This window comes from Myxocyprinus asiaticus, chromosome 37 (assembly GCF_019703515.2).
Source record: "Myxocyprinus asiaticus isolate MX2 ecotype Aquarium Trade chromosome 37, UBuf_Myxa_2, whole genome shotgun sequence".
Lineage (NCBI taxonomy): Eukaryota > Metazoa > Chordata > Actinopteri > Cypriniformes > Catostomidae > Myxocyprinus > Myxocyprinus asiaticus.
The window spans coordinates 39,555,617-39,568,277 of NC_059380.1; the positions used below are offsets into that span (position 1 = coordinate 39,555,617).

At 37.4% G+C, this 12,661-nt stretch overlaps 1 protein-coding gene across 2 annotated transcripts in view; it reads right to left on the reverse strand.

The window, feature by feature from the left end:
* LOC127427862 (interleukin-17 receptor D-like) overlaps positions 1-12,661 on the reverse strand; it is a 54,377-nt gene that overhangs the window by 19,881 nt on the left and 21,835 nt on the right. The gene's annotated exons all lie outside the window — the stretch shown is intronic.

Consider the following 12,661-nt stretch of genomic DNA (forward strand, 5'->3'; position numbering starts at 1 on the left):
GCACTTGATGTGGTGACAGCCACACTGCACAATCCCACAATTATGAGGCTCCTGGCATTCAACAACTCTGTGTTCAATGCCAAACACTGAATATAACCCTCGAGATTACAGAGGAGGGCGCCCCGAAACAATATAGGCATTCACTGACCCAGAATCAGCCGTTTATACACAAACGATGAACTCAGGTGTGATAATGAGTGGTTGCCTCTGATTCGCATACAGCTCTTTAAGGTGTATCAAAAGAAGTCAAAACAAATATGTTTGCGTGACAGAACCAGACAGACACTCCCGAGACAAGACAGCTTTGTAATCAGCGTGCCAGATCGGGGCGAACATACAAAAACAAACAAGTTGATAAATAAAACAGGGATTATAAAATAAAGCACATGTATTCCAAAAGAAAAGTAACCGGGTGAAGGTGTTTTCACGGATGTGGAATGACACTAAACCAGCTCTGCTTTGAGGTCACTGCACTCTTGTGTGTATTACAGATCTTATCATCTTCCATGTTATCTTGAATAAAAGGAAGTTGTTTGACATGGTGGGACGATACACAATTCACTTCTCCCAGGAGATGTGCTTAAAGCCTAAAATACTGAGATATCGTGCTAGGAAAATTCTTTAAAAAGGTCAATTTTCCTTTACTTTCCAGTTAAGCAGAGCAATGATCAAAAAATGAGTAATTATGCAAAAGTTCCAGTCCAATCTGACTGGACAAACTGTGCTCTAAGAGAGTGGTGTTCCATTATTTTTAGGGCTGTCAAATGATTGTTTGTCACCAACAATCATGCCATGGGTCAAATTACTGAGATCACATTTTTCCCCATTCAGATGGTTGATGTGAACATTAACTGAAGCTCCTGACCCGTATCTGCATGATTTTATGCACTGCTGCCACACGATTGGCTGATTAGATAATCACATGGATGATTGTTGGTGCCAGATGGGCTGGTTTGAGTATTTCTGTAACTGCTGATCTCCTGGGATTTTCACACACAACAGTCTCTAGAATTTACTCAGAATGGTGCCAAAAACAAAAAAACATCCAGTGAGCGGCAGTTCTGCAGATGGAAACACCTTGTTGATGAGAGAGTAAAACAGAGAATGGCCAGACTGGTTCAAACTGACAAAGTCTACGGTAACTGTAATGAGAAGAATATAATTTCAGAATGCTATTCTGAGATGCTGGTTGGCGCTGTTTTTGCAGCACGAGGGGGACCTACACAATATTAGGCAGATGTTTTTTTTTATTCAATTTTTTATCCCCTTTTCTCTCAATTTGGATTGCCCAATTCCGCCTACTTAGTAGGTTCTCGTGGTGACAGTTACTCACATCAACCAGGGTGGCGGAGGACAAGTCTTAGTTGCCTCCGCTTCTGAGACCGTCAATCCATGCATCTTATCACGTGGCTCATTGTGTATGACACCACGGAGACTCACAGGATGTGGAGGCTCATGCTACTCTCCGCGATCCACGCACAACTTACCACGCGCCCCATTGAGAGCGAGAACCCCTAATCGCAACCACGAGGAGGTTACCCCATGTGACTCTACCCTCCCTAGCAACCGGGCCAATGTCACTCAGCACACCCTGAGACAGATGGTTTTAATGTTGTGGCTGATCGGTGTATGCTTATGACTTGTTTTATTAAATAACATTTTTATTAATACATGCAAAAAAAACTTCAGTCGAGAGATGTAAATGAATTTTACTATTGTTTATTGTGCATACAGATTAGATTTTAAGCTGAATTGTAGTTTCTGGTGGGTTGATTTAGACTAGTTTATTCTCTTTATATGCTTCAGACATACAGAACATATTCGCGTTTGTGCATTAGTGTCTGTATTGTGTGCTTTAGGTGCAAAACTTTAATGAAGGAAACTTTAACCAATATTTGACAGTCATATTCGACATGCAGGATCACAGAATGAAACACTGATGACAAACACCCTTATTATAATATCTTAATTGAATAAAAGGTAATAATCAGCAATATGCATTCACATATGGCTTTATTTAAATGTTTGCACGTGAAAACCATGATGTTAGAATTATGTACAAGTGACGTAATTACGTGATGACATAAAAGAACCGTTGAATCGGTTTCTTAAACTGGCTCATTGAAACTAACTGTCCGAAAGAATTGGTTTGTGTAAATAAATTGGACTTCCCACCATTACTATGCAGAAGTGTGTTGCTTGTACTGCTGAAGTTGTGCTTACTGCCCCCTACCGTCTGGGACTCATAAAACATGATGGTGGTACTTCAAGACTGAATTGCTGCGATGGTGGGAAAATTCCTTATTACGGTCCCGGAGTATGATTGTGTTAATTTTTTCCCCACATTATTTTCTATATAATTAAATCGCACTGAATTAAAGCATTAAATTGACAGCGCTAATTATTTTTTTTTTGACAATTACCTATATTTTTCCCCCAGTTCACTTTAAAGTAATGGCAAAATATATTATATAAACAGTAAAGCAATGCTTTTAATTTATGGTCTATTAAATTACATTTAGTTTAGGCCAATTGTATTGAAGGTTTATGAAAAATGTGTTTAACTGTCATGAAAATCACAATACTGTGATATCGCTGGGGGCCTGGGTAGCTCAGTGGTAAAAGACGCTGGCTACCACCCCTGGAGTTCGCTAGTTCGCTAGTTCGAATCCCAGGGTGTGCCGAGTGACTCCAACCAGGTCTCCTAAGCAAACAAATTGGCCCGGTTTCTAGGAAGGGTAGAGTCACATGGGGTAACCTCCTTGTGGTCGCTATAATGTGATTCGTTCTCAGTGGGGCACGTGGCAAGTTGAGCGTGGATGCCGCGGTGGATGGTGTGAAGCCTCCACAAGCACTATGTCTCCGTGGCAACGCGCTCAAGCCACGTGATAAGATGTGTGGGTTGACGGTCTCAGACACGGAGGCGGCTGGGATTCGTCCTTCGCCACCCGGATTGAGGCAAATCACTACGCAACCACGAGGACTTAAAAAGCACATTGGGAATTGGGCATTCCAAATTGGGAGAAAAAGGGAAGAAAATAAAAAAATAAATAAATACTGTGATATCGGGCTAGGAAAACTCTTTTAAAAAGTTGATTTTAATTTACTTTCTAAAAAGCATAACCATCATATAGGCAAATGAGAAATTATAAAACAGTTGTTCCACTCATCAAATCTGATTGTTAGTGATGTCACAATACCATTTTTTGGAGACCGAGTACAAGTATCGATACTTCCTTTTTGGTCCTCGCCGATACACATTTTTATTTGGTAATTTTGCAGTTTTACTGTAAGACTGACGATTTTAGGACATTGTGTTTATTATGATTCAGCAACTGTTACTCAAAAGACATCCTAAAAAGGCAAAATTAGCTGTCACAAAATTATCAAAAATCACAGACAAATTTCACATATAAAATGTATATAAAAAATAATCACCATAGGAAATAAAACCAACCGAGCTGACCTGCTGACATTATTGGTTTCAACAACTGTAACTTAAAATACATTTTCAGTAAGTCTTTTTTTTTTTAAATTTTATTGTAAAAAATACAATAATTAATGGGCCAAGAAAGTCTCTCTTTTTTCAGGTTTAGATCAATATTTAAAAATTGCTTCATTATTCAGAAAATGCCAATGATATTTCACTTCAATTAGAATAAATTAAGCAGCATGTTTTATTTGTGGGAAACTGCCCTTATATTGTGGTTTGTGGAGAGATCTGTAATCCTTACTCAACTAATATAATCCCAGATGAACTGGACAACTCATCACAACACGTTATTTGTAAGTGTCTAACAAAAACGCTTTACATAAGTGCAAACACAAGCAATAGAGTCCACGACCAACTGATTCATCAAGCTCTAATCACCGATGTGCTTACTAAAATGGTGAGAACAAACCCCTATACCCAAGACAAATCTGTCTTAATGACATCCTCCGGACCACTTCCACAGGATGTGTATTGATGAGGGATTGACCTCCTGATCTCGTGGACCCCATACCTGGTCCAGATGTACAACCAGTGAGAACTACAGAGAGACAGACAGGCCACAGGGAGGTGAACCACGAATGAACTTTAGATTCTAAACAGTCTAAAATCCTCTTTAGTGGATCACTATTTCTACTGAGGTACTTTTTACTGGTGAATGCTAAACATAAATGATGATGAAAGTCAAAATATTTCATTCCATGGATAAATATATACTGAGTAATCCATTATTTTGTAGAGGTCAAAATGACCATTTTGATTTTGAAACAAAAGTACAGGTCAAATAAAAAACCTTAGAAATGTGGCAGTGTCATTATTTTAATTGAACACAGATATAAGTAGATCTGTTACTAAAATTAGTTAACTTCAGCACCTCTTGTTGCATTATATACTGATGGTGTGATTCCAAAAATGGGAGAAAACTCTTTTTGTGTTGTTTTTCCCAAGTTGGGGGGCCTGTAACTCCAGAAATATTTAAGAAATATTAATATCCTTTTATATTCTGATTTATAACAAACTTTCCTTCAGGTATCTTCATATTTTAGTTCCTGTATGGTTAAATCCCAGAGAAATGGGGCTCTCAATTTGGCTCCATGCGAAAATTGTTAAATGTTCCACATTTTCAAAGGTCGAGAACAAAATGAAGCTAGTTTTTCCTTGTCCAACAAAACAAAGGTCTGAGGTTCAAATAATGTTGAAACTAGAAATGTACCTTTATTAATTCACAAAAACAATAAATGTCAAAACCTCGACTTTTTAAGTGTCCAAAAACACACAGAACAATCGACATGTGCTTCTTCAGTTCAATACCCATTATCTAGTTTTTGGATTCAAGAAAAGTACATCTACAAAGGTCTGGGATGCATCATTAGGGGTTCAACGTGGGTATGGGCTCTTGTGACACCTAGTAACCACCCAAAACACCTTCAGCATCATGACAGCAAATTTTCTTCTTTAAACTAAAAAATCTGAATGCATTTGCACTGCCAGCTAAGGCAGTCAGTGAGTTTTTGTGGAAAAACATCTTGTGCACTTCTGAAAGTTTAACACCGCAGTTATCTGCGTTAATGAACTTAGGGGAATGAAAGCACAAACTAATTTGGCTCATAGCCCTCGGCCTTGCTTTTAAAATGAGGGATTTTAGGTAGCAAAAAACATTTACAGCCCTGTAGAAGAAGGGGCTGTCTGGCTAATTCCTCATTTAGCATCAGTATAAAGTGAGACATTTAGCCGCACTGGAGCTGCACTAATGGTTCCTGCCATGCTGTCCTGGGGTTTTTAACACCGCACACCCAGCGGGATCCTGAGTTCACCGTAGACAGACAGACAGCTGCTGCATGACTGTTACACACACCTGTAGCCAATAAGACGAGCTGTTTGTGACCACAGACTCACACCTCTGAGACTTGCAGCAGCCTTTAAGTCTCTTTCTCAAGACTTAAGATTTCCCTACTGAAAAAACCCCAGGTTAAACCAACCTAGATTTTCGTTTGCTGGTCTTAGCTGGTCTCCCAGCCAGGTCAGGCTGGTTTTTGAGTGGTTTGGGGCACTTTTCAGCTGGCCAGACTAGGAAACCTGTTGACCCAGTTCGACCAGTTTAAACCAGAAAACCAGCTAAAGATTTTTTTGTTTGTTTGTTTATTTGTCAGGGTTATGGTGCTTTATTGACACCCCTTGTAAAAGTTTGGTAACACTTTACAAACAGGATCCATTTGTTAACATTAGTTAAGATGACTTAATGCTGTAAAAAATATATTGTTCATTGTTCATGATACCTAATGCATTAACTAATGTTAACCAATGCAACCTTATTGTAAAGTGTTACCCATGTACCATAGTAACCATAGTTTCCACCACAATACTATAGTTAGATTAGAGTTAGTTTTTTGAAAAAAGTTTATTTCAATAAACACTTAGTATTTAACATCATTGCATAACTATGCTACATGAAATAGGGCTGCAACTAACGATTATTTTGATAATCGCTAATCTAATGATTATTAGAACGATTATTCGACTATTCGGCGATTATTGCAACAATTAATCGTTAGCTCTTAACCGACTATACATCTTGTGCCCCAACTTAAAGGTTGTATTAAACGTGCTTACTAATAATAAAGAGGACAAAATCATCTTTTAAAAATACCTTTAAATGACATTCACTGAATTAAAGGGAAAACATTTTATTAAGTTTCATTCAGTAAAAAAATCCCATTGTTATCAAGTGTATTTGTCTTGTTTTCCATATAAAATTGTCAAAAAATCCTTAAAATAAGACACATTTACTTGAAGTAACATATAAGATATTTAGACTTGCTTTAAGAGAATGTATCTTTAATATAAGTGTATTTTGGATATGTGTATTTTTTCACTTGGTTATACTTCTGCGAGTGCAGTAAAGACAAAATACACTTATATTCAAGATCTATTCTCTAAAAGCAAGTCTAAATATCTTATATGCTGCTTCTCAAGTGAATGCATTTTTTTTTTTTTTTTTAAGGATTTTTAGATATTTTAAAATATTAATATTTTTAATATTATATTCAATATTCTCCGATAACAATTTTTTCTTCTGCAGTATAGCTGCTGAAGTAAATGTACGTTGTTTTAAAAGGAGTTTTAGATATTTATATTGGAAAACAAGCCAAAAAATAAATAAATAAATTTAAAAAATGTTGCCGTGTATAATGGGGTGAAGACTACCCTCTCTCATCTTTCTGTTCTATTCAATCCATCTTTAACTCACAAAAAAAAAAAAAAGCTGTATATTGCCAATTTTCTTCATGATAAGAAATGCACAGTGACATATATTATGATTCAATAAGTCGCGAGTCATCACGTTATAATCTAGCTGCATTAAGCGTGCGCGCTCAAGGGATGAGCGTCCCCGTGACAGAGTGTGCATCAGCCAGGTGCAGTTTCAATCTCTCCCCCTTAAATCGGGACACTTCGTGCAACTCATACAAGAGGCGCTGACTGTGCAAAGAAATGCCAGTTTCAGAGTTTATAGTTATTTACATGATCTGCTTCTGTATTATTTGAACTTTAATAAAGCTATAACGCATTAAATATAACCGCATTTAAAATGTAACGCCGGGGTGTTTCCTTTAAAGACACTCGTCATGCAAGTTTTGCTTCAGCGGAGTTACAGGGTTGCATAATGCCTCCTAACAAGTTTGTAACACTCTCCCCAACACTCTTTTATGACCATCCTCAACAAGCACCACCTCCCCCCTCTCCTTCCCTTTGTACCTGTGGGCCGTTCGTCCCGCTGAGAGGAGCGACTTGAAAACCTTCCACAGTCGTTGTGACGTGTTGGCCCTCATTGCACTAGTGGTACCAGCATCCTAAAAACTTCAAATGGACATTTTGGGCTGGGGGTGCTGCGACTAGGACCCATAAACTAGCTGCATCCCATGTGGCAAATGAGCAGAAATGTTGCCCGAGAGGTAAAACAAGGAGGTCAGTTCCCGGTCAAACAAGGTTCCCAGTGCTTTATTAGCCCCTATATAGTGATCGTAAAAGAGAGAAGACTGTGTGCCTTTTGTTTAATGAGCACATCATAAAATGCCCTGTGAAAATTAAGACAACACATGATGACCCAAGTCAAAACCAATCTAAGATTTGGGGAAACTGGTCAGGGTGTTGCATTTGTACTTACAAATAAGTACCATGGTGATACCATGGGTTTCAGTTATGCACTATGGTACTAACCATGGTAGCATTAGTATTGTGGTATAATCACCATTTCTGACCTCTTCAGGATCATTTTGCACACTTACAAAAATTCTACTTTGGCAGTCCTATGGTACGTTGATGGAACCTTGCTTCCAATGAAGTACACAACATGTTATGTAGAACATTCTCAAATCATGCTGGATAACATGAGCTTCAGGTTTTGTTCATGCCAGCTTGTATGCATGCTGTCATAAAAGCAAAAGAGCAGCATGGGACATTGACAAATAAGGTTGTCCAAAGTGGAAAAAATGAGATCTTCTAAAATCTAGTTCATAGAAATGTATTCACTGTGTTCATGTTGGTTTCATAATAATAATTAAAAAATAAACTAATAGCATTTTCTACCAGCAAAGAAATAAATGATTTAATGGCTTTAAAAATGTCAAGTGGTGTAACCATCAAGTGAAGAGTATTTAAATACTTTCTTTGCATCTTGAATACACATGAATGTACACATGAAAAATAATTTACAAGGTAAAAAATATTTTTTACAAATATAGTGAATTTTGTGATATCAACAAGTTTTCTTCAGGTTTTTCCATTTGACCTGAAAAAATGTGCCCTCACATTACAACACAATGGCAACATGCATGTTGGTTACCCCATGTGACTTTGAGTTGGTATACAAAAGTCAAAATGTAAAATATTAAAAGTAATTTAAAATAAAAAATTTCACTACTTTAAGAAATAATAGCAAACAATTATGCTTTTAATGAGACTCTCAGGATGGTTAGACCACTAAGACATTTTTGACTTTAAACTTTTTAACTGGTTTGTGTGAATTGCATTATTTATGTATTTATTAATAAAAAAAAATAATAAAAAAACAGCACTGACCCACATACCAAATAAGACATACTGAAATTCATGTTCAAATTTAATTTGATAGCTAATTATTACCTTGCTGATCATGTAATTGGTAATTAAACTATTTGAATTATATTGGAAAAATGCAAAGTTAAAGCATTTTCATTTGCTGACTTTTGCACCCCAAATATAAAAGCACCATGGTATTACCATCTGACAACATCACTGTACCATGACATAAGCAAAGTGAGATGAACCAAAAATGTAGATCAGTGTAAAATGTTAAGCTACAAACATGAAAATGTAAGCTTCATTCAAAATTCCCTTCTGATTGAACACACACCTGGCATGGCCAACAGACGCCATTAAGGAGAAGAACGTTTGCTGGCTATTGTGTGGCTTCGTGGGATACGAGCATGTCAGAACATACTGGAGGCAGGTGGGAACGGGGGGTGCGTGCTTCCTGTAGCACACCAAAGCCTGATCCAAACAGGTGTTCTGCCATCTCTCTAAATAATAACAGTAATTATATCATCTGAACGTGGAAAAAAAAAAAATTCCACAGCATGAGAGCTCTACTCTCTCTTTTTATGCGTTTCCCCTTTCTTCTACACTCCCCTGGGCAGAATATGTACTTATAAGTGATTCCTCTTTAAAACATTTGATTTCTATTGGCGACACCAGAGCAAGTTTACCCATTAGGCTACATTAACTTCTACTGGATTTGTCTCACATAGCCAGACTATAGACTATCGGCATAAAGTTTAGTCCATTTTGCAACTTATTCTGGCCAAGAACCGCCCACTTAGCCAGGAAGAGATTGTCTGATTGACATGTAAAGCAGCCGATCACAGTTTGTTTTGTTTGTACATGCCGTTTAAAAATGGGACGTACACTTTTCGTTTAATTTGATTAAAAAAAGTCAAACTTAAAATGAGTCAAGAATTCTAAGGATGTCTGCACAGATCCTTTGTATAGCAAGACTGCAAAGGTTACATATAGAAATTAGCACAACAGTCTGGCTTCACAAGTAAAAATCCCATTCATGTCTTTCATTGGCGAATTACTTTTTAACAATAACTTAAAAAAAGACAAACCTACTGTGAGCTCAGAGGCTTTTAATCTATGCTCTATACTTCTGTTAAAGCCATCAGTTTGCGTTATCAACCCTCTACTGTCATGTTGGTGAAAGAATCGCCATTGGCTAGTAAATTTTGGTTTTTGCTCACCAGACTTTTGACGACATAAGTAAATGCAACTGAAAAAGATATTAAGCAATCTAAGAAAGGGGCTTCTTCATATATATGACTTCACGCAATATTGTACATTTTATTTTATATTTCGCTTTATAATTTTAATCCCATTTTAGCTTTTTAAAAATGTAAAAATTTTAAATACTATCAATTTATGATGATGTCACGAAATTGTATTTTTAATTACGATACAAGCTGCTCTTTGAAATTTCTTACACATTTTTAACAAAAAATTCACAAGGTTGGAAATTATGAAAATTAAGGCTGTCACGATTATGAAATTTGGTTGACGATTAATCATTAAACAAATAATTGCAATTATGACCAGTAATTGGCTGTTTTAGGTCTTTGAAGAATGTGACGTTTAGTTGTCACTGTATGCTTCTCATTATACAAATTTAGCTTGGGTTATACAATAAAATAAGTTTTTTTTTTTCCCCTGCCCTTTTTCACCCAATTTGGAATACCCAATTCCCAGTGCGCTTTTAAGTCCTCGTGGTCGCGTAGTGATTCGCCTAAATCCGGGTGGTGGAGGACAAATCTCAGTTGCCTCCACGTCTGAGACCATCAACCCGTGCATCTTATCACATGGCTTGTTGAGCGCGTCGCCACGGAGACATAGCGTGTGTGGAGGCTTCATGCCATCCACTGCGGCATCCGCGCTCAACACACCACGCGCCCCACCAAGAACGAACCACATTATAGCGACCACAAGGAGGTTACCCCATGTGACTCTACCCTCCCTAGCAACCGGGCCAATTTGGTTGCTTAGGAGACCTGGCTCGAGTCACTCAGCACACCCTGAAAATAAGGGTATTTGATTTCCTTTTCAGGCTTCAAAATGTACGAATGACAAATCAAATATAAAATATAAAAGTATACATTTTTTAATAAAGTCATATTTTAAGTATCAACATATTTCTAAATAACTAAAATATACGTCATTTTGTTTCAGATTTAGTCTTGTCCATTTGACATTTTCAGTGTTTTTTTTTTTAACCCAGCCAACCTGTATAGCTATTATATTACATTATATTATGCAATGGTAAAATATTTCTGCCTTAAATTCTTCACTTTCACATGTTATTTTAAGGTTCTCCGATTAACTCACGGGCCCTAATTTCTCATGAAGGAAGACTTTGAGATTTCATTTCTTGCAATTTATCATCTCCACAGAAATAGAGTAGATGGGCATCTCCTCTGTGTCACTGCGTGTCATCATCATTGCATGAATGAACCCGCAATGACGTGGAAATGGAGCGCTTTGTGTTCACTATTAAATTAATACCTTTATACCTTGTTTATATTTTCATGGGAGTTTAGTACATCAGAGCGCTTGAAAACCGGTTCATCTTCATGTGCTCTAAAGAGAGCTGCTCCAAGTGACATCCACGGTGTGGTTTCATGAGCCGCTTGAAGTTCAACTAAATGAGACACAAACATGTTTTCCTGCACACTCATGAGACACAGCAAGCATGGAAAGACGAGGCTGAATCCAGATTCTTAATTGCTTGCTTTTCAGTAAAAAGATCTCAGTGCTTCGACACTACACAACTCAATCACTGGCGAGTTAAATGTTAATATTTACTAGCCAGTGGCTAATAACTGACATATTTTAGTCGCATAAGGCTAAATTTACTCGCATATGCAAGTGATTTACTTGCTATGTAAAGGTCTGGTTATTTTTTTACTTTTTTTCATGTTTAATAGTGGAATTCCTGAATAACTACACATGACCCTGAAGAGAAAGATATACCGTGAGGCAAACAAACTGCGGTAGAAGAGCTCTGCAGCTCCGCGCACTCCCATGTAGAGATGACGTGATTATACGGTTTCACTGTTAATTGCGATTAAAAATGTCACGGTTAATTACCGTAAGAATTTAGAACCTACGGTTTAAACCCGTGAAATGTTTTATTTACACATGAAAAAATATATATATAATGTTTAAATGTATACTATAAAATAGTTTTTCGGTGTAAGCCCAAATGTGAAGATCTCCTGCACTTGTGCCTGACTGGTTACTGGCTGTTGCTATGGTTACGGACGGTGACCACGTGGAGCTTGGCCAGGTGTCGCGGAATGAACGTGAACTTTTAATTCATGTGAAACTGGTGCTTAGACACACAAACGGCAAAATATGAGAGGAATTCAATCTACCAGACTCATATATACCAAAAAGGCAACTTTGATCATCTGTTTGGGAGCATTTGAATGACTGAGGGTTACTGAAGACGACGGATGTAAAGTCTGAGGACAGAAGTCATAAAAAGATACACATCCTACAAATGGGACAGGTTGACAAGATGTTCCACAAGTCATCCAACAACAAACTAGTGAGTTTAATATTTTTTGCTGTGGTACTTCTAAAGGGATGAATTAAGAGATGCAACTTCCGTAATGTTCAAGCGTGCTGACAGCGTGCTGTGCATTTGCGTGTAGTTACTATCAACGTGTAAACTTTGAGAAGTTGCGTCTTAAATTATCCTCGTTATTTAAAGCATTGCTTGTGTACAAACGTACAGCATTGAACGATCAATGTATGTTCCCTTTGTTAAGCATAGTCCACAGGTTTATTTGTGAAGTATTGAGGACAGATTAAAGAACAGTGTTTTTATGGAGTCTGTTCTGTTGCTGATTCTTTATGGTGGGGTGTCTGACAGACAACAGATTGCTTTATTAAACTGTTGCAGAAGAAAAAAAACTGATGGATGCCCCTAACTGTGTGTTGCACACCCACCCTATTCTTACAGTTATGCAGTTCTGAAGACTCCAAGCACTCCAGTTACATTGAAGTGAATCATTCAGCACCCAGCATGCACATAAGCAGTGTGTTGTGCCATAGCGTCTCCTTTTGCATACCTCCTATTTA